The sequence below is a fragment of the Pieris rapae genome, chromosome 4 (assembly GCF_905147795.1).
Source record: "Pieris rapae chromosome 4, ilPieRapa1.1, whole genome shotgun sequence".
NCBI classification, from domain to species: Eukaryota; Metazoa; Arthropoda; class Insecta; order Lepidoptera; family Pieridae; genus Pieris; species Pieris rapae.
This window is the reverse complement of record NC_059512.1, coordinates 8804092-8826504: the sequence shown is the minus strand read 5'-3', so window position 1 is coordinate 8826504 and position 22413 is coordinate 8804092. Positions and strand designations below refer to the sequence as shown.

Here is a 22413-nt window from a genome sequence, read left to right as displayed (position 1 = left end):
AACAATTGCAGTTTTATAATTAAAATACGGTTGCACAAGAAAAATACTTTCGGTTTATATGCTGGTTGAGAAGATGTTCCTGAAGATTTTTGGTGAATGTATAAAGTTTAATAGGGAAAATTTTGTTTGAAGAATGTGGTTAAAGGGCCTCTTATAAAGATAAAAATTGTATAAAAGTACAGTAAAACTCATGGCTGCCAGCTATTCTGTATGTACAATGCTTTAACACTAAAAAAATCAAATTCCGTTGAATTCCTAAATACGAACACACCTGCATTTTAATGTAATTATCATACAAAGGGAATTTCATTGTTCACGTTAATTATGTAAATGTATTATACTTAAATATTTTAGAAGGAAGGAAATGTGTCGTAAACTTGTATTTTAATGCAAGCTGTTTTACGAACTTGTAATCGAAAATCAATTGAGATTATTTATTGTTTGTTTTTATGTGTTTTGTACTTTATTCGCCTGGCTTGTCCGCATATTGTAGGGACGGCTCAGATATATTTGTATGTTCGTTATGTGTTTGTCCTAATTATGTGTGTAAAATGTGTTAATAAATATTAATATACTTCAATATATTGATTATAACTTATGATATTTACCTTACTGCTAAATTGCTACTGATACTAAAACAATATAGATACATTAAAAATCGTACACGTCTATTAAGACAATCTAAAATCTTGCTTATCGCCTGTTTAAGGTTTAATCGTGAATATGAAATAGAAGCGACGACGCGATGTAGTAGATAATTTAAAATCATTGGAATTTTTTTTTCGTAGTCCTACACCTGACAAAGAATATACAAAAAAGAAAACGACTAAAAATATAGCTAAAGATGGAAAACATAATATTTTAAATAAGGTTAAAGCGTTTACACAAGCGAAAACAATAAAAATTATTTAATACCCTTAACTAAGTAATACTTAATTTGGCTGTGTGATGGTGTAAAAGTGAGAGTATGTACGTGAAGCTGTGTATGTGGGGTATGCTTATGATGCAGGTGATTTTGCGCTATGGATATTGTTAATACTAATTTTAACCATACTCCTCGATAACAAGACAAAGCTTAAATATTGGTCGTATATCCGGGCTGCGCGATTTTTCGTGTTGATGTGAGGAACATGCCATGCAACTGCCAACTTTTGTAACTGTTTTTTTTATTTTTGTTATGTGTGTTTTTGTATAAGGCGATATATAGATAAATTAATTAATTAATTAATCAAACTTTTCTCTTGCACGAGTCTTTCATTTCAAAGATCCTCTTAAAGTATTTTCTCGTTTTTTATTACTCGATATAGCGTATATCCCGGAACTCAGAAATACCTATACCAACCAATAGCTATTGCGATCCCGGCTTTGTACGAATATGTTGTATAATAGATCATAAGATTGCATATCATATCATCATCGATATGACTATGGAGCTACAAACAAGAACTTCGCTATCGGATTTTGAAGAGCACCTGCACTGGTCGTTACTTGTGTAATGACTAGAACAGCTTTTAACATGTTTAATCTATTTAAATAAAAATGAACTATATATATTTCAAAGCACAAAACATTAACCAATTGAAAAGTGAGGAAGGTTTTTATATAGAAAACAAAAATTACATGGAATAGCCTGGACGTCAGTTTTTATCGAAATTAAAAAAACTAACAGTATAGTTTTTTTTTTTTTTTTTTTTATAGAACGGGGCAAACGGGCAGGAGGCTCACCTGATGTTAAGTGATACCGCCGCCCATGGACACCCTCAATGCCAGAGGGCTCTAGTGTTGCATAGCAAAATGTTCCATAGGTACTAAAAAGCTACTAAAAATCTTGGTTTAGTACAAAAGTAGTAAGGCGAATTGAAGTTCTCGGAAGTCTTTAATAATTAAATAATATAAAAACAAAATTCATTAAATATTTAATACAGTTTAGTAATCGTTATTAATTATTATCTACTGCTTAGGCCATTAGGATTAAGTGTTACCCATAGCATTCAGCAAAGTTAAATTAATTAAATTCGGTTTAACTACAAATTGAACGTTTATCTCTATGCAATCGTAGGCTTGAATTTATATCTTGTAATTAAATGTCAAGAGCGCCGTTTGATGAATGCCGACTAGATGGTCTTACACTCAGAGTTGTTAATTAAGAATAACTGTTACATATGCGATTTATTAAAGATTTTAAATTCAATAGAAAGCTAGATTGTTTTGTCAGTCATTACCTTTGTTGAATTTCGTTGCTGATTTGTACAGTTTTTTTACATAGAAAATTGGGTTATGCTGCACACTCCCTCGACAGCAATAAGCTTGGCCCATTCACGGCATATGCCCCCCACAGAGCCGTAAAAGGGCCCTGAGTGGGGGAGAGGGGGCTCTACTTTAGAGTCTAAGTATTTATATAGGAAATGACTTACGAGTGATTCATTGAAGAGGCCACTATTACTCTTTAATTTTTAATTTAATAAGCTCAAAATTAATGCGTCATTTAATAGCGGATAAGGAATCTTTTTAATTGAGTCGCGTTTAATGCCAGTAAGTGCATAGGCGCACGCGCAAGATCAAAGTGCGCGTTACAGCGTTTACGCATCTAGCCGGCAACTGGCACTTAGGTATGCCTGAGGAAAGAAACTTAAATGTCGCAGGAAATTGCGTCGTGATTCCCGCACGGACCATAAAGAAAACGGTAAAATGGTTATCGTATTGACAATGTTGAAGGAATTATCTGGTACTGGGGATTATACCCTTAAGTACTCTAAAGCTCTCTAAAGCTTTTTATAAATTTTACGAATATTTAAAGTTAATAATCATACAATTTGTATGACTCAAAGCTTTGCGATTTAAAAGAGTGGATGAGAGTTTCTTGCCAGCTCTTCTTGCCTGCTCTATGCCCTTGACTTGGTAGTTTATGTAAATTTAAAATCAATTTCACTTTTCTGACATTCATAAGTTTACTTTGACTATATTTTTTATCAAAATAATCACCGTATTATTGACGGTGATTGAAACTACTGACTGACAGCCTCACTACCGTTCCTCAGATATTGTATCTCAAATTGTCCGCTCTATAGCCGAAGGGGGCAACGGTTCCGCTTGCGTGATGCCCCTGGCGCCTAATGGACGTAGGAATATGATTGTCTACGTCATGATAGCGTTGAATTATAGGTATGCAACTTTTACGTTTACAGGTTAACATACCATGAATTAACCCAATTTCTTTAAACAGCCAACCCTTTAAGAGGGTTCTTTGTACTTTTTTCTGTTAGATATATACTCTATGTGTGTGTGGGGTTCATTTTTATTGGTTCTAAATAAGTCTAATTTTATTATATACTTTACTAAGTATAAAATAGGTCTAATAAAAATCAAGTAAGTAAGTAAGTATACTGAGATTACGTGGAATATTTATTTATGTTCAATTTTAACAATATTAGCTTAATAGATATAATGAGGCAATACGACAGCACATTACCTACAAAACAATACATACACAGAAGAAAACAATACCAGTAAATATTTATTTTTATACTGCCCATAGAAACTGACAGAAAGCAGACTTATTGTCAGTTACCTCGAAGGACAATTAAAACAGTCTGTTAATCTTTGCAGTTTATTAATAATTACAATTTGTATGTATGCTCTTTTAAAGTTGGTTTTCGCTGAGCGTACGAATACGAACAGCAATATTCATTGGATCAATCATAAATTCTGATTTAGTTTTTTTTGTAGGCAACGATACGATATCCACACACCTTCGTAAATTTTACCTGTAATGTCGGTCGACAAACGGATTCCTGTACTATGCTAAACTCTAATCGACATTTCTGCAAGGTGATTTTTTTGTCAAATAATTATTTCTTATATTGCGATATATTAAATCCTTATCTAAAATATCTTGAAGCTACCCGTAAATCAATATATGAACAATATTTATATCTCCTCATTTACACCGACTCGTAATATTTCACTACAATCACGGAACGTGGTCGTATATTCGCGGTTGCGTATCTTATTACCAGATATCTGTGCTAATACGACTAGTATTTATTGGATTGAGCCGTGGGACCTCAGCGGTAGCCGTGTTCAATAAATAAATGGAAACTCGAATGGCTTAGAATAACGGTGGCTAACATACGTTGGAATGTTTTCAAGGCGTTGTATATTAAATGAAGACCGAATTCGTTAGATCTGTGTTGGCCTAGTGGCTGCATCGTGCGACTCTCATCCCTTTAGGTCGTTCGATTCCCAGCTGTCTACTGTGCATTTTGCGCGGGAAAATATTATGAGTAAAAAAGACGACAGCGTGTGACAGAGTTCATATTGATTCCAATTTAGTTCATATTATTCATGGATTGAAATGGTTTTATTTTGTGAGATAATAACTTATAAACAATATTTCCTAATGCTGTTGATTGCATCTTGCGTCATGTTTTAATTTATTACATCATTGCATAATCACTATTTATAAGCTTTGACATAAAAGCAGGAATGTCGTTTGAACAATGCTTTGATCACCTTTTACGACTATGATGATAATTTTTGGTTAGTCACATATATTTAGAATATGTTTTGTTAAAAGGAAATAATTATATGACGAAATCACGGGCCCATTTTCTTTAGATTTTTCTGTTAAACAACAGTAACTTTTTATTATTTATCTCATAAGTTTAATAGTTAATTATATTTAATTTTACATTTTCAATTCGATCTGATTCCTCTTTCTCTAACCACGATTGATGTTAAGCATTCAAAAGGTCATGTTGTGTCTCGTCTTTAAGGGCCGCATTTTTGTTGAAGGTTGGCTGTTAACAACTTGAATTTCCGGGTAGGTATTTAGCGCTAGTCTAAAAAGTTCCTGGGCGCATGTGATGCCGTCAACTCGAACGTTCCGCAGCCAGGACTTCCATCTACCAGCCCGTCTCTTGTTTCGAACTTTTATCATTATAACATGCAACAAGTCGTATTAATGATGACGCAAAACGTAACAGTCTGCATAAACTTTCGTGTTATCTCCATTATGTATATCGAGTTATACATTATGTAATGAAGTCGCCTTAAACAGTAATGTAAAGAGAGAACCTATTCTTAGGGGCCGTTCATAAAATACGTCACACTGAAATCAGCTTTTTTTGACCCCCTCCCCCCCCCATTGTCACGCTGTGTCACACATTTTGTGACCCCCCTAGAAATATTTCGTCACAAAAACTAAGACCCCCCCCCCCCTGCTGAGTATGATAAATTCTAGAGAAATAGTATTTTCATTTGTTACTGAATCGAGAGCGCAGGGTACGTGGAAACGTTACTCTCTCAAGTATTGGAAAAACAAATCGCATCGCAACGCCGCTAGAGTCGCGCCACAGAGCTAGCGCTCATGTCATGTAATAAACGGCGAACGTCACGCTGCCCTATACCCCCCCTCCCCCCTTGTCACATCTTGTCACACTCAGCCAGACCCCTACCCCCCCCTTGTATGCGAACGTATTTTATGAACGGCCCCTTATCTGTATGTAGTATGTATTAGTTTAAGTTCTAAGTATACTTATGTCATATCCAATATGTTATACATAAGAAAGCCAATCTTAGAGTGAGATTAGATGTCTAGCAATGATCAGCCTCATGTGCTTAACACACGCATTTTGGGTCCAAGGCAAGATGGTTTCATCACGACGACGATCTCAGAGATGTGTCTAATTGCTTTAATTATGGTATGATTCTTAATTATTATTATTTCTATAATATTCAAGAAGATAAACCGTAAAGCGATACTTCAGAGCCGCGCACTTATAATATATTTCCACAAGTGCATAAATTGTAAGACGATAGAACCTCTTAAATATTATAGTTTCTTGTATATGTTGGCGTATAAAATGCTTTACGACTCGCGCAATATTCCTTTATCGTATTGAATATTTGTACTTTGTATATTTGTCTATGTTTTCATATGTTTTTTATACACCAGGTGGCAGGAGGTTCAGTTGATGTTAAGTGACAGCGCCCATTGACACACACTGACAAATCACTCGCAATTGTGCTGACTTTAGGAATTGGTATAGATAGTGCAATCCACGAAGACGCGCCCCACTATTCCTCCAAACCGTTTATAGTATATGTGTGCAAGCTTCTGTCAATGTTATCGGTGCACACGCACACTACAATGAACCGCTGACGGTTCGCAACTGACGCTTAGAGAACTGTCCCCGCACCCCGCGATCCCCTTAACCAAAAATTGGTGGGGCGCGTCTTCACGAATTGCACTATCTATACGCTCTGTTATTGAGGGATCCGAATTCGATTTGGTTTGGGAATACTTTAGTGGGCAGCTGGTTCCACAAAGTAGTGTCATGAAATCACTTACAATAGAATTTAGTATCGATATATCACGTTGTAATTATGTATCGCATAAAAATTATGTGGTAACCATTTGACGGGATTTAAATTGCATTATTTACTATGTGTGATTAAACGTATAGCTTCATAAAGATTATTGTGTTGATAAACATATTGATGTTGGTAATTATATATATATATATATATATATATCATGACAGTGTTGTTTAATGATATTTTTCTTTCTAGGTGCATTCGTGTCGTCATGTATAAAAGGTAAGAATATTCTTTATAGATGTCTTAGATGCTAGGTAGGTATATATGATGTGGAGAATGCCGTAATGGTTACAATTTCTTTGTATACAAAAACATGGCTTAGATAGATAATTTTAAAACCGCTTTAAGTGTTAAGAAGACAAAAGATATGCCAAGAAAGTTGGGAAGATGAAATAAAAGAGAAAGCGGGGAAATATTGGGAAATAGTAGCGAAGATGAGAGACGAAGTGGAAGTATTTGGAGGGTGCCTTCACTCCATTTGAGGTCGGGTACTAATTTTAAATAGCATATTAACATAAACTTAATGTCGTATTCAAATATAGGCTATTGATTTGTTTACATTTTTAATTTCAGTATTAAAAGACGCGAACTACCGATAGTAATGTACGGGAAATTATGAGTTCTGAGCATAACGTATCAGATATTCATCCTATTGATATTGAGTTTTATAAGGTAACAATGAATTTGACTTTACTGATAACTAATTTAAAAACATTTATGTACATGCGTCATAAGTTCTAACTTCTTTGACAATATAAAAATCTTTCCAAAAATGTTATCTTTCGCCTTATTCTATGTTTTTAGAAAAACGACTATAGCCAACTTCAAGGTGTCGGTTTTTTGTGACGGTGTGCGCGCGCATCGTAAAAATTTAGTCTCATAATTTTCCCTAACGTGCCAAAAGAAGTATAACTTGAAAAATAATTGCATGCTGATTTTTGTACTAACCTTTTGAGCCGAACCGAACCTTTTAAAGTACTCGACAAAATAGTTGCGGTTACCATTGATCTGACGGACTGAGAGGTCATCCTTACTTCGATAAAACTCGTAAGACAAGAGTCGCATTGTCTAAACCTAAAGTCTAGAGTCATTGTATACATTTGACATGATATCATGACAAGTGAATGTCTCACTAGAGATGGGAACGAGCTTCCTACTGCACTCCGCAGATCGTGAGGCACGCTCGCATTATACGGCGTCCGTTTTTTCTTGTGATATTTGAATTTGGAATATGGATTTCTTGCGCCTGGGTTTATCATTTTGCATCTGTGGTGAATGAAGTAAGCTATATAAGGCCGTAGTGCCACTGATTTTATTTTGACAAAGTACCTAACTTGAATTCAAATTGTAAAAGTTTGAGAATCTGAACTTGTTCTTTTACCATACCTTAGGCAGACAAAATGTTTAAAGAAAATACTTTTTTACCTAGTACTACTACGAAATGTTATATATCAAGTGCTTTCAAATATCGAATACCAATATTTTTTTTAATTTTTATAAATAGAACACAAAAAATATATAATACGAAGCAAACGAGCAGGAGGCTTATCTGTTATTAAGTGATAACGCCGCCCATGGATACTTATATTGCCAGAAGGCTCGTAATTACGTTTTCGGTCTTTTAAAAATTGGTACGCTCTTTTCAAGAACCCTAATTCAATACATATAAGTCTAATGTGGAGTGTTTTTGAATGTCTGGCAACAAGTAGGGACACGCCTTAGCTTTAACGGTAGCTCATAATCTTAATGCAGTTTTGTTAGAAATTGAGAGGTTGGCTAGTCGTGACATCTGTGCGCCTCTTTCCCGATCTCAGCCTGTTGAATCTTCCTGTGTTAGAAAGGTTTCCGTGTTTGTGTCATTGTTTACCTTAAAGGTTATGAATTATGGATCTCGGAGAACTCTATCAAGTCGTGAAGAGAATGACTATATTTATTTGTTTGGATGATATGACATTTTATAAGTGCTTTCGTTTCTATTATCTATTAGATATTAATTATTATTAATACATTAAGATAATAGAATTATAACGGCAAATTTATTTGGTACACGCCCAATGTTTTCTATATATTTCTTTTATTGAATTTTTTGATTTGGAATTTAGATCATAGAACAGTGTTTTTAATGGTTAACGCGTGGGACTCGCGTCGCCGTGGTCGTAGAATCGAACCCCACCAATAAAACTTTCTGTCAATGCTCGCGAAATCGGCATTTCTTAGACCGTAAACGTTCACCTACTTGCCTATTAGAAAAAAAAACAAATGTTCACGAAACAGATATTTTTATAGCGTTTGTTTGTAGTAATTTCCTTCTTGTACTAGCCATTTTAGTTTTTTAACATTCAATACTTAAAGTATTAAATATTTTTAGTTCTAAATATCATTTTATTTAGGTAAACATTTCTACATAAATAAAATATTTTCTTAACCTTCCTATTAACTAAAATTATAAGGCACTAATATGTACAAGGGTAAAATTAATGAGTGTAATTCGTCAAGCTCTTGTTGAATATGGGGTTCTGTTTTGTTCAAAGATTAAATCCAAATTTAAAACTAGTAATATACATTGTAAAAAATTTAAATTTCAAAATATATTGTGACTAATCGTGATTTATAATTTTATTGATAAAAGCTTGCCAACACTCGACACTGATACATTGGAAAAATAGCAACAATTACTTTTAATGTTATAAGTATTTATAGGCAAACATGACATACACGTAGAGATAATACAGATATTAAACTAAACAATTATTTTCTTTCCTTAATTCTATCCTTTATTTGGCTTGAAAGTCCATATCCATGTTATGAAAGATGATTAAAATTGGAAGACTGGTGCACCGTGCCTTTAAAAACTGCATCCCCACATTATTCTCTAGTGTTCTGTAACCTTTGGGACGGTGACTGAATCATTTACCATGGTGTTGCTAGTTAGTGTTGCTAGTAGTTGATGCTGCTACCCACAATCGTGAAGCACTCGGTAGTAATAAAATAATAGTACGTGATCGGTCAGTTATGTAAAACTTGTACGTAACACTAAAAATACGCTAAGCTTAAGCTTCAAAGGCAAAGTGGCTGGTAGTAGGAGAACTAACGCACGTCTTGGTCGAAAAACCTTACTTCGTGGTAAGTAGTACTACTTACAACGAAGTATCGCGTTTACACACTCGTCCTACCCTTTCCTACTTACTACGGCTGAATGTAAATGCGGCATAAGACATTGCTTTGAGCACCAAGTCATTGTTTAGAAGCGCGGTAACCAAAATTAAAGCAGCCGTTTTGCCAACCTTCGCATGGAGATGGCACTATAAGAAGATAGATAGGGCAGCAGGAAAATCTACGAACCGAAGAATTTTCCTAAGCGTATATTGTATAGTCTGTAGTCATTAAATTGAGTATAAAAATAAAAAAAAAACACCTAAAATGAAAGATTTTTACCATAATTATATCAATGAAGAAATATTTTTTTTTCTCTTATATTTGTATTCTTGTGCTCATTGTGTTTTTTGTTTTGTTGTATCTTCTCTGTGTCTGTCTCTGTTTCGTCAGTGTTACTTATTAAAATAAATAAATATATAGAGTTATACCGTAAATCCAAGTTGTACTACGGAAAATAAGCTAATTTGTAAATGCCGTGGCGCCGACGCCTAACAAATTAATTATGTACCTGTATAGAATTAAATGTTAGCACCTAATAAATTATTACCGCGCTTAACTCTTCAAACTTGGTTTGGGAATTATATAATTATTAATGATCTATTCTGTCCGAAAATCTTACGGTGGTCAATAAGTAAGCGTTATAAATGGATGATGCTTAAGTCGGCTTAATGCTTAACTGAACTTAAGTTTGACTACTTAAGGTCTTATGGATAATTTAAAGTGGATGTGAAAGTTTTCCCTGCAAAATTTCGGGGTTAATAGGCTTTACAAAATGTATGGTTTATGTAAATTGTATGAAATTCTATTTGTTTGAATGTTTCGTTTTTGACATACAGGAGTCTTAAGTGGTAAGTCTCGTGTCTAACCCTAAGGCATGAATACATAGCAAGAACATATAATTTAATATTTAATATTGTTTTTTTTATACTTGAAGATTGTCTCTGTGAGATTTTATAAAAAAATTTGGAATTAACTAGTTAATTCATGGTAAATGTACAAGGGTATTTAATGTACGAGCCAAGGTTGTACATTTTTCTCACTCACGCTTTCTTAGTCTTATAATATAAGGCGATTTCCTAAATCGTCGGAGTACCCCCCCGAAAGTATAGCCAGATGCAGGTACTCTCGTCAACTGTTACTTTACCTATTTCTTTTAATAGCAATGAAAATTTCATTATTACGCTTATAATTGTTGTACGCAAGAGGTTTATATAGAGTAACATTAAAATATTATATAAAGTACCCCGATGACCAAGAACCCTACATTTTGGTCCTTCGAGCCAAGCCTTTTCAATATTATAAACAAACTTATACAAAATAAACGTTTAAAAGTTGGAAATGTATTGAACTCGCTTAAGTCCCGTTAATTAATAGCTATAGGTCTGTCGGATTACCGACCACCTTGGTTCCTTGCTTGTCTTGTATGGCTACATTATCGTTGAATGAAATATATGAATCTCGTTAGTTTCGAATACATATAAATTTATTTTGAAGTATTCAATTTGTTATATGTTCATTTGTTATATGGAAATATTTAATACAATTCTGTATATTATTTAAATCTTATAACAATTATATTATCCGGAATTAAATTATATCGTATATGTATAACAATAAAGTAAACCATGGTGAAACCGGTGGCCTTATAAATAAGCATTCTCTGATAGGCAAAGAATATACTGTATTTTTATTGAAATAGTACCATAATTATCATTATACACTAATTTCTTTTCTTTAATTAAATGTTTAAAATGCCTGTTTTCTTTTATCACGCTAGTAATTCTACAGATATTATTAGTCATCTTTAAACCTTTTAGCGTTAAGAAATAAGGAAAATTGCTTAAAACGTATCGCCTTCTTCGATATAACGCCATTGACTCTTTGTAAAATGTGTCTATGGCTGTACTCTGATCAATATTAGCTAGATTGTTATATTGTTACTTTTATTTAACATGTTATTAATGGCGTCTTTATTCCTTTCTTAAAGCGTATTCCAAATTTTGTATAAGTCTTAATTTGGCGGTCGAAGTGACCCCACAGACTAAGATAAACAAAGCACGCTTCGGTCAATGACACAGGACCCTTATATTGTGGTTATAGTCTATGGTTATAATGGCGTGTGAAATTATACGCGGTCATTTGTCAAGAGGCGCTACACCACTGTGATTAATTTCATTAGGCCGTTCTTAATCAAACGCTCGCTGTGAGGTATTGAGTGTTAAGTAATAGTTTACATGCCTTTACGGAATGGTCCTGTTATGTTGAAAACATGAGGTTAATTAAACAGAAAACGAATAAAGCATGATTGTCTTGAACATTCCAACAAGGGTATCTAAATTACTAAAATATGGTTGATGTATTCGCAATGCAATTTAGGTTACAAAATTCATTTAGAAAAATCATCATCGAATTAGACGTTGTCACGTCAAAAGGAACGATGAGACTCAATAGATTCCTCAATTAATAATTAATCTTTACGGTATGCGTTATTTCATTCGCATTTCATATTGTGACAGTTCTTTGCGAACTTTTTTGCCTCAATGTGATTAGAAATCTTGCCTTAATTACCAGAAGGAGTAGTGTTTTAGAGAAAAGTCCCAAAATCTGATGACCATAGTAAATAGTTTTAAACTCAATAAAGCTCAACGTGATTATAAGTAAGTTTTAAGTTAAGTTTTGATATATTTCTCTTGTGTGCATCACGCACACATTTACGTCGTTATGTCCGTACACATAAATCACCGAACTCGATCACGCAACAACCAAAACATAAATATAGCAACAGATAAGAGTATTAAGTACCCTGTTACGCGAAACCATAGAAAAAAAAACCTCTGTTCAAAAGGAGTAGCTATCTAGAAAGAAATATTTTAACGCTGTACAGTACATGATACCAGTCACTTTCAAAAGATAATGGTCCATGTAAATAAACACCAACGGGCCGTAATAAATGAACTAGCTAATGGAGATATATTACGACACTTTTTAATACATCGCCCACATTGTTCACGTAATCTTATATTTTCCTTTACACATTATGTTTACAATGAGCATTGGAAGTTATGTTATCTTTGCTACGAAATTTAATTAACACTGAAATGCGTACGATAGTCTTTTAGTAACCGACTTCTTTTTAAATTGTTTTATTACATTTTGTATGTAACGCAAATTTATGTGTGGACTAAAAATTTAAGGTAAAGCAATGTTGCGTTAAAGTGTTATTTTGGCACTATTTTAACTCTATAAATAGGGGAGATGGGGGGAACTGGAGCCTACTAAGGAAAAAGTTCAATAAAAGCCAAATTTATTGATACTTTATTAATTTTTTATTAGAAACTAAATCCTTACTTATTCGACTATCATTTAATCACAGCCCTAACGTAACATAATGTGGCATTTTGCCACAAATAAACTTAAAAGAAAAAATCGGGATCGCTCTCATTACCCGAATTTGCGGGCAATGAGAGCCTATAATTTCGCATATGGGTAATGGGAGCTACTTAATTATTAAATCAGCCTCAAAGATTTCTATCTCACGTCTGGAATCTCACTTATTCATATACAATTTAATATACGTAATCGTGTAACATTTAACTTTAAGGATCTAAGCAAAAAACGCAAATATAATCAACTGGGCTCTCAGAACCAGAACATTGCTTATGTGCCCATTTACCACAACTTCTACAACGGTACCACATCTCATTGTTTTTTCCTATATCACAGCAAATAGCACACAATCTCTCTTCTTCTGAATATTCTGACTCATCGTCGCAAAGATTCTCAACGTTTTCGTCTTCAGATGTCTCCGTTTCATCCTCAAAAAGTTTCTTTGGAACTTTTGTTATTTTTTCTTTTTTGTTCATTGCCTTCTTTAGTTTTTTTCCTTTTCCTGCGCTACATTTTCTGTTTTTGTTGATGGTTTCTCCCTTTCTCTTTGTACTTATTTCAGTTTTATTTTTTTTCTCCTGGTGGACCGTCTTTTTCTAGCTGTGGTGAGTGGCGCTGTCGAGGGAAAATAAAAAGAGGCGGAATGAACGACCCTGAAGCACTCATAGCACAGATAGTGGTTACGTTTTTACCTCTTTCCCATGACGTGACTGCTCCTATACGTTTTTGACCCCTAAGCGCTATAATTTTTTCTGTATCCTGAACCGTAGTTACGCCAGTCTCATCCATATTGTAAATTTGAGATGGTGGAAAGTGGTATTTTGTCATGACTTTTTCCAAATTTTCAAAGAATTGATCCACTTCAGCTTTATTGAACCCAAGTATCCTATTGATGCTTGTCGCTTCTGGCTTTCTAATACTTAAATCAGGATGTCGTTGAAAAAAGCCAGTTAGAAAGTCTCTGCCCGCAGACTTCTTGATTTCATTAAATCGATCTGCGACACCAAATCTTTCAGCCATGGCGTAGCATACTTTACAAAACTGAGCCCTCGTCAGTCCGTAAATTTTTTTTGACATTGTATGTAGGTGATTAGCCAGAATTAATTCTTGTTCCTCAGTGAACACAGATGGCCTTCCTAGTTTAGGAGGACGCCTGTAGCTAGCATCATTGACCTTAGCCAATCTGAATCTTTTTTTCAAGGTGCTGTAGGGTATTCCTGTCTCTATTGATACCTTGTATACTGATGTACCGTCACGCTGAATTTTTTTGACCGCATTTTCTAACGTTTCTACGGTCCAAGATGCTTTCGTAGTGGTGCGTTCTCGTTTTCTTGGCATTTTGATATCTAAAAAATAAAAATAATTATGATAAGGATGTGGGGTAATCAGAGCCTAATAGGCTCTAATTACCCGACTACCACCATCTTGAAATTTAATAAAATTAAATACTGCGTCTAGCTTGTAACGAAATTATACGTAAAGATACTCAAAATTAATAACATTAATTATAAAATAAAAAAGGATTGATTGTAACAAACAAATATCTTCATACATACCTGGCAATTTGAAATTTCGTATTTTTTATAAGCGCGGACTACAAAATTGACAAGCGTTCAGGGTCACATAACACGTGGCAGTGGCGAGTCGAGCGGCACGGGGGGACATAAACGCAGTGTGCCGAAAGGGCCAAAGTGGCAACTCAGTAAATACGAGCTGTAGTTTAGTCTTTAGGCGCATCGCTCCCATTACCCTCTGGCTCCCATTACCCTCGGTTCCCCTACATTTTTACAGTATATATAATGTTTTGCATTAATAGTATGTATGGGATTTTTTTGAGTTTATATACTTACGATACTTCTACATTTACGAATTGCGATTTTTCTGGAGAGGAGGAATATTTATAATAAATATAAGGAATTTGTATAAAGTTTAGTTTATTAGCCGTATTGATAGATATGTAGTATTCATTTATCTTTGTGATTCTATTCAATTTTAATTCTTTAAAAACAAAGTATCTTTTCAGAATATTAATATATCTACAGTCCCCTAGGTAAAGATAAAAAATATGTTACATCATTCCAGCATATAGGTCTATGTAAAAGCTGTATATATATGTAAACTATTAAGATCGGAAACAAGATTGGATCCTGATCAGTAATGGTTTTCATTTATCTACCAAAGTTGGGATGGGTAAAACAATCAAACAAGATCATCCCTTGAATAGCCCAATCAGATGTAATAAATTCGTATCATCTATCTTGACCAAGCGTCGAGAAATGCCAAGAGGGAGTCGAATGTATCAAATGTATGCATATGGTATTTTGTTTCCGATTCTCCCCTGTAATGTTTTATGCATTTTTAAAATGTATAAAATATTACAAAAACTGAAGTACTTCCGCACCAATTCGACTTAGGTACCTTCAAGAAAAGAGTGTACCGATTCGTAAAAGGCCGGCAGCGCGCTTGCGAGCCTTCTGGCAGCGCGAGTCTCCATGGGCGGCGGTGTCACAAAACATGAGATGAGCCTCCTGCTCGTAAGTAACATAACAAAAAAAATGGTCTTGAAAGATGCACAGTATTATATGGTGTTGTCAGCAATATGTGGCAGAACACTCGTATCATCACTATGTGGAACCAGCTGAAGTATTTCCAAACAATTCGGCTTCGGTCCTTCTTGAAAAGAGGGTACCAATTCTTAAAAGGCCGACTACGCACTCGAACGTTTTTAATCAGCATTGAGATTGTACATAATCGGCGGCGGTACTATTTAACATCGGGTGCCTCCTGCCCATTTGCCCCTAATCTATAAAAATATATACAGCATTTAAGAAATATTTGTTCGAAGTGATGCGTTGTGTTCAATTTTCAATTGAAAGATTCAATTAAGTATAAAAATAAATTACACTTTATATCTCCTCGAACACCATCAGTACTGTAATTATTCCGGCGTCGTATATCCTGGCGAGTCTTCGATCATAATGGTCTCCGTATATTTTAATGCACTGGCGGAGAAACAAGATCGTCGCTAGGCGCGGCCACACAACCGATAAATCTGCCGCACTTAACTTCCAAACGGTAAATAACTATGGGATTTCCGTGTGCGAGAACGATGCGCCCGAGCATAAATCTATGCCCGTATTGTGATATTGTGTTGCCATTATGGGACTGGCTGGACGTCACATAAATACACGCGTCGTTCTGCCGCTCAATGTCTGAGGCTATATCACGTGCGGCGTGGGGAATGGGACGCGTGCTTGTTCCTATTGTAGTAAGATTAATTCTTGCATTGTTTGCGAGTGATGACGTGCTGGTATGAAAATTAATATGTTCATTAAAAAACATGTTTTTTCTAATTTTTTAAACCTTTAAATGTACATACAAAAATACAAATAAATTATTTGATATCATATTTTTTATTTTTGAAGTGAAACTTTTTCTCGTTTCTAATAAGTAATTTTTTTACGGATGAAACGTCACGAAAATGTGCAGCGTTTTTGTTAAAAAAAGAGAGAGAGCGATTGAGACCGATTGAGAGAAAGGGAGAAAAATACACGCTATTCGTGAAATATTCGGCAATTCTGTCGCATAAGGTCTTGTGCAGTAAATACAGATTTATATTATCATTAGCACGTCTACAGCGTGTAAACAGTGTGAATATATACTTCTGACATGCGTATGTTTATATTGATGACGTATTGATCGATGTTTTTACCTTTTTTAATATAACTTTGTTCGTTACAAATTAATTTTTAAAGAAATTATTATTATAACTAATGTAACATATAAAAATTCTTTTACGACATCTTGTAGTTTTAAGAAGTACAGAAGTGAATGCGGCAGAATAAAATAGTAAACTGGCTGATCGTCTGAGGTATCAGGCATCCTGAGCGAGTTTCGCACGTCCTAATAGGGTGTAGGATCGCGATGGCCGATGTACACGTGTTCAGCGTAAAATTACCATTATTATCGATCATCTCACAGCGTCCTAACGATCCCGAAGGTGCCTGGACTGGCTTATCCGCGGAATATCCGTTATGTTGCTAGCTTTTACTTTGAATTTTATCAAATAAACCTTAGTCACAATTTTTTGTATGAAACTACAAATGCGTACATGGAAAATTACACGAAAGCTGGTATCTTGGAGCCATTTGCAAACAAAATTGTAAGACGATAAAACATAGTATAATCTTTAGAATAAGGCGTCTCGCTTATTACAAGCGCTGGAATAGGGCATGAATTTTCTCCAGCAATGCCTTAAATTGGTAGTTATCGCTGTTTCGCCCTTTTAAGATTATATGTTACCAGATGTAGGCCATCGATGGTGTTGCCAATTATTGCATATTAACTAAATTGATTTCTACACTGGTAATTTATTGAATAGCTATAAGATGTGAAGTGTATGATTAATGCACGAGCCAGCGTTCTTACAGCTCGTTGTGTACGAATTATTGAGATCGCTTTGTTACTTTGTCAGTACGATGTTAATTTTATTTAGTGTCCGTGAAATTAGATGCCATTTTGTTTCATACATTGCAAGGTAATTTGTATTGAAATCTTCAATAACGTTTGTTCGATGCGCTTAGCTTTTATTGTCTACGTCTAACTTATTGCATCTCGTTGTTGTGAAATATTGCAAATCTATCTAATAACGACCTTTTGCTTTTATCCTTATCTATCGTGGATTCTTATCTGTGTTTATGGTAACGAAATTCTCAATGGTTTAAAGTGGTAATGTTATATTATTGCTAGACTTTTACGTTGTCGTTGATACTCATATCAATTTTTAGTTTTTGCTTGCAATCAATTTAATAAATGTTATATTGGATACCAATTAATTACTTAGGTAGATAATAATGATGTCTTACTTAATTAGTAGACAATTTACGGTCAGGGTTTGACACAAGTTGTAATTTCAAATCAGTTACGAAGTATTTATGTTATTGATATCTAGACGCCGGAGTTGTGCTGGCGTAAATCTAGACTTATCAGGATTCCTCAGAACCCGTTGTTTCAGGAATTGCGGCGCAGGCGCAGTAACACATCGGTAGAATAATTTCACATACGGTAACCGCATGCCGTAGGTGTCGTTAAGATGATTTGTTTCTCAAGGATTTTTTTTACCAAACAAATATATCTTGCACAATCATTTAAAGACATTTTCTTCGTTGTAATCTTTAACAGGTCTTGTAAATAGAGGTACATTTACTATGACATCAAAACATGACAGTATTATAACATTTACGTATACATGAAATTTTTCATACATTATGCATTAATAAATATAAGCAGGAATTATGGCACCAATGTGCAACCCTATAGTGGCCCTACGGCATTTGATGCGAAAGTAAATAAATGTGTCTACTCTATTCACTAACCTCTACAATTCTGCATTTTATTGCCAATGCTCATATATATATCCACAGGCATTTATTGCTTTGTTTGTTTGAGATATAATAACCAATGATAAATTATATTAATGTTTTCCTTACGACTGTCCATTATTACGATAATTGATGTTATAAATTTTGTACTTTACCGGATTCCTAGTTTAGTGTTGATTTACTAAGTTTTAAGTGATGTCCAACGGTTTGATGCTTATCGATTTTTTGGAGGTTTAGTCTATTTGCTTATTTAAGCTGACGCTTGGCTTCTTTCATACTTCTGTAACTTTTGTTGGTACGTTGACGTAAATTTATAACTATAAATTGATAAACGTATTAAAAAAAACGTTTTTCAATTGTCCACCAAAGCATTTGTTGTTATGAATCCAAAATAAGAGGGATAGTGGAGCTTAAATGTATCGAAAAACTCCACCATGTCCAAAATGATTAATAAATAATTAAAGAATTGAATTATTAAAATTTAAATAGTATTTCTAATTAAAGGCTTCTTTCTATCTACATTTAATATTCGCTCGAACAGCGAAGGAAAACAACGTGAAGAAACCGACTTGCCTCAGACCCAACACGTCCCGGCGTGTCAGTAGGCTGATCACCCATTAATGATCATGAAACAGATACAGAAATTTGAGGCCAAGGCCTAAAAAGGTTACGCGTCATTTTCTTAAATTAAAGGATTTAATAATTAATTTTATAATTTATTTAAAAAAATGAGTAAGATCTTAACCGTTATTAATTGATTGCACGCATACAGCAGTCAGCAACATGGCAGACTTCAAGCAGCTAGTTAAATATAATTGAGGCATTAGCAACTATTCAATAGCACTTTCTAGTGAACTGTCATTTACAAAAGCCGGGAACTATTCACTTAATTAGAACGTAAAGTCTATTTCTGCATCATTACTGCGCTTGGGCCTTATCGTGCCAAATTCTTAGTTATTTATGTCAACTATTAGCTAACATTGCTCACGCGCATCGTTTGTTTAATGCGTTTTGTTAAGTTCGTATTATTTTTGGAAAATAAACGTTTAGATTCGGTAGATACAGAAATGTCAGTCATATAAATGTGATTTAAAGGCAGGGCTGTATTATATATTTGAAATTGATAGTTGACATTTTTTTTTTTGCGTCTTTCACACTTGTTCGTACAGGGAAAACGTTGGAAGGAGGTGGATGTCTTGTTTTTTAGGTCTACTAACTCACTTAGATCCATAAATTCACTGCCCGACCGTAATTATACCTATGCTACGAAAGTAATTGTTAAATGTTTACGCCTAAGTTAGTTATAGAGAAATTTTATAGAAATTTTGTTTTTATATGATAATGTGGAAAGGAGCCTATGGAAAATATAGGACAATTTACAATTTTAAATAAAACATTTCAGAAACATAAGTTTCTCAATCAATGTCTTCAAAACTTAGAGTTTTTTTAAGGAGTTCAATAACACAATAAACAGTTGAAGGTAAGGTTTATGAGTCATTGTTGGTTTATCGTTATTCAAAGCTTAGATCCACTAGTTAGTAGAGATAAATGCCCAAATGTGTACAATCGCATACAACTTCCCAGACTTTCACGGAGATTGGCGATAAAAACCTATTGGTGTCAGATTGTACAGGCGTACCTGAAAGTGCATGTACTGCACCTATCTCGGAGACACGGGCCACGGGCTAAGCAAATATGTCTGCGGTACAGTGTATAGGTGATTGCTGATACTTAAGTTTGATGGAAGACGTCATATGCGTTAATACATCATCTACATCGTACAATTATTGAGTTTCAAAATTTGGGAGGGTATATAAAGGTGATTTTTTAACGGAATAGGGGGAAAATTAGCTCATCTGTTGTTGAGTATGCCGTACTCAGAGAGCACGCAGTGGGGTTTTGAAAATTGGTATAATCTTTTCTTGGAGGATCGCAAATAGAATTGGTTCGTTGTATGTTATTTTAATTAATAGCAATGCGGGAAGTTTAAGTTACTCCTAAATCAATGTTTGTACTAATTCTAGTAACGTTTTAAAACCTGTTCTTTTAAGTTTTAGGTAACGGTTTTAAAGATATTAAAGTGCTTTTAAGAAATTAAGGTTTTTTTAAATTAATTTCTTTTAATTGGATGTCGTCGTTTGCTATATAAAGTTTATTATTAATTTAATGTATATATTGCTAGAACCAACGTTGTCTAACTAGTAACAGTTTTGGACAGACTTGGCCGTGTTCGTGAACATTAAAATTACACCGTTATTTATATAATATACAATAAATCACTCTTATTACACAAATACTTGATTCGTCGAGGGATCCGATTTATTAGATATTATTAAAGTTACAGTCGTGTAAAGTGTTAATTAAAAAACCTAATATGTATATACGTAATATGAGGTTCATTATGTAAAAAATAAATCTATGAAATAACATGATTATTTCAAATTTATGCAGTCCGGATTCTTTAGTAGGTAAATCATTCTTTGATGAGAAAATATACTACATTACAATTATACATTACGCTTATTATTTATTGTATGTTAAGACTTCATAGATGAAAAAGCGATCACAATTTCTTTAACTTTATAGATTTATACACAAGACAAAAAGAAAATAAGGCAAATAAAATAATACAAGAAACAGCAATGAATAAAAAATGAATGAATAAGAAAGTCCGCTTATTTCCAATTTCTATTTTTTCCTGTTACCCTGATATAACGCCCTTCATTGAATACCATTCATCGGAGCACCTTCAAGGCTGAAGGATTTTTGCTTTATCCTGCTAACTCTGTCCATTCCTTTCTTTCTCCGTTCACTTCCTAGTAACGCTTTTATATCGTCTATCCACCTTTTCAATGAATCGTAAATAGAAATAATTTTTCAAATAAGGGACTGTTCAAGTACATATAGCAGATTTACTGCAATTTGTCCCCCCCCTTTCCTCTTGTACATAAACATGTTAACTTTTTTTAAAGTATCCTCGAAAATGCATTTCGCTTTCAAGCATAATCTGTGGGTATTATGTGTTTAAAGTAGATAATAAATTAGGAGGGGGGGTCTCTCTCTATAGTGTTTACGTAATACCTAAACGGCCCCTAAAACACAAATTATATATTTTATTATTTTATTTACTTATCAAAAAATACAATTGCGTCCTAACATGTGACCCACATCAACTTAAAAGGAATGCATAAGCAAAAAAAATTTCACACGTAACAAAAAAGAAATTAACTAAAAAAAAAACAAAATTACAGTTCACTCAACGGACGATAAAAAAAGGTTCATTTACTTATGTAATTCGTTAAGTCAGACAACGAATTATATGTGCCCTTTTCAGAAGGTTAGTTCTAGCTGTGGGCACTTGAAGTAGCGGCGGACGATTTCTCCTTACATGTGACGTATTATGTTTTGGCAAGGTGCCAAATAGCTAGGACTCCTAGCCTAGGAGTAATAAAACAAATGCAATCGCTCCCGCCTCTATCCTCAACCGTGTCCCACCTTTCACCGTCAAGAGATATTGTACGTACTGCCTCGATCCCTGCGCCTCATTACCATATACTGCGCCCGTGACAGCATCGCAATTAACTATCTGTTTATTGTTGTTGAATTATAAACGACGTCGCGTGATATCACTCCCGTGCGATAGAAAGCTGAGCTTTGAATTATTATTGTATTCAATTTGTGCCATATACTGCCTCGCTTGGCGGCTTATGGCTTGATTTGACGATAATATTCATATTAAAGCTACTGGCTTTCTAAGTATAGGTCATATGTATAGTCTGTTTAATTTATTACTTGATACTGGTTAGCCTTAATTGTTATTTATTTATAAAGTACACTGTTAAATATAATACAATACTTTTCTATAGATTACGTTACAATCTATCTATTTTAAACATTATGAAAATAAAAAGTTTAATTTTATTTTTAGCTGAACAATGCGGATTAGGTACCAGATAGTCGCTTATAATCTCTTTTTTAAACAATTTTTTATAGTTAAGTAATGCGCGTATAAACGTGGAAATATATATAAAGCCTTTTTTTATAAGTTCTAAGAAACGTGTATGTAAAATTACACATCAATTATATTACGTATAGAACATAACTAACT

General features: G+C 34.0%; 1 protein-coding gene and 1 long non-coding RNA gene across 2 annotated transcripts in view; one reads left to right on the top strand and one right to left on the bottom strand.

Moving 5' to 3' along the window:
- The window catches only part of LOC111003040 (protein N-terminal asparagine amidohydrolase), a 75080-nt gene that overhangs the window by 10274 nt on the left and 42393 nt on the right, over positions 1–22413 (top strand). The window contains exon 2 of the mRNA XM_022273390.2: positions 6574–6600. The gene's annotated coding sequence lies outside the window, so the exon portion shown is untranslated. The remainder of the gene's footprint in view (positions 1–6573; positions 6601–22413) is intronic.
- Positions 13703–14571, bottom strand: LOC123689122. The gene is made up of 2 exons (XR_006750172.1): positions 14481–14571; positions 13703–14270 (listed from the first exon to the last, which is right to left on the bottom strand). It is a non-coding gene; the product is annotated as an uncharacterized LOC123689122 (long non-coding RNA).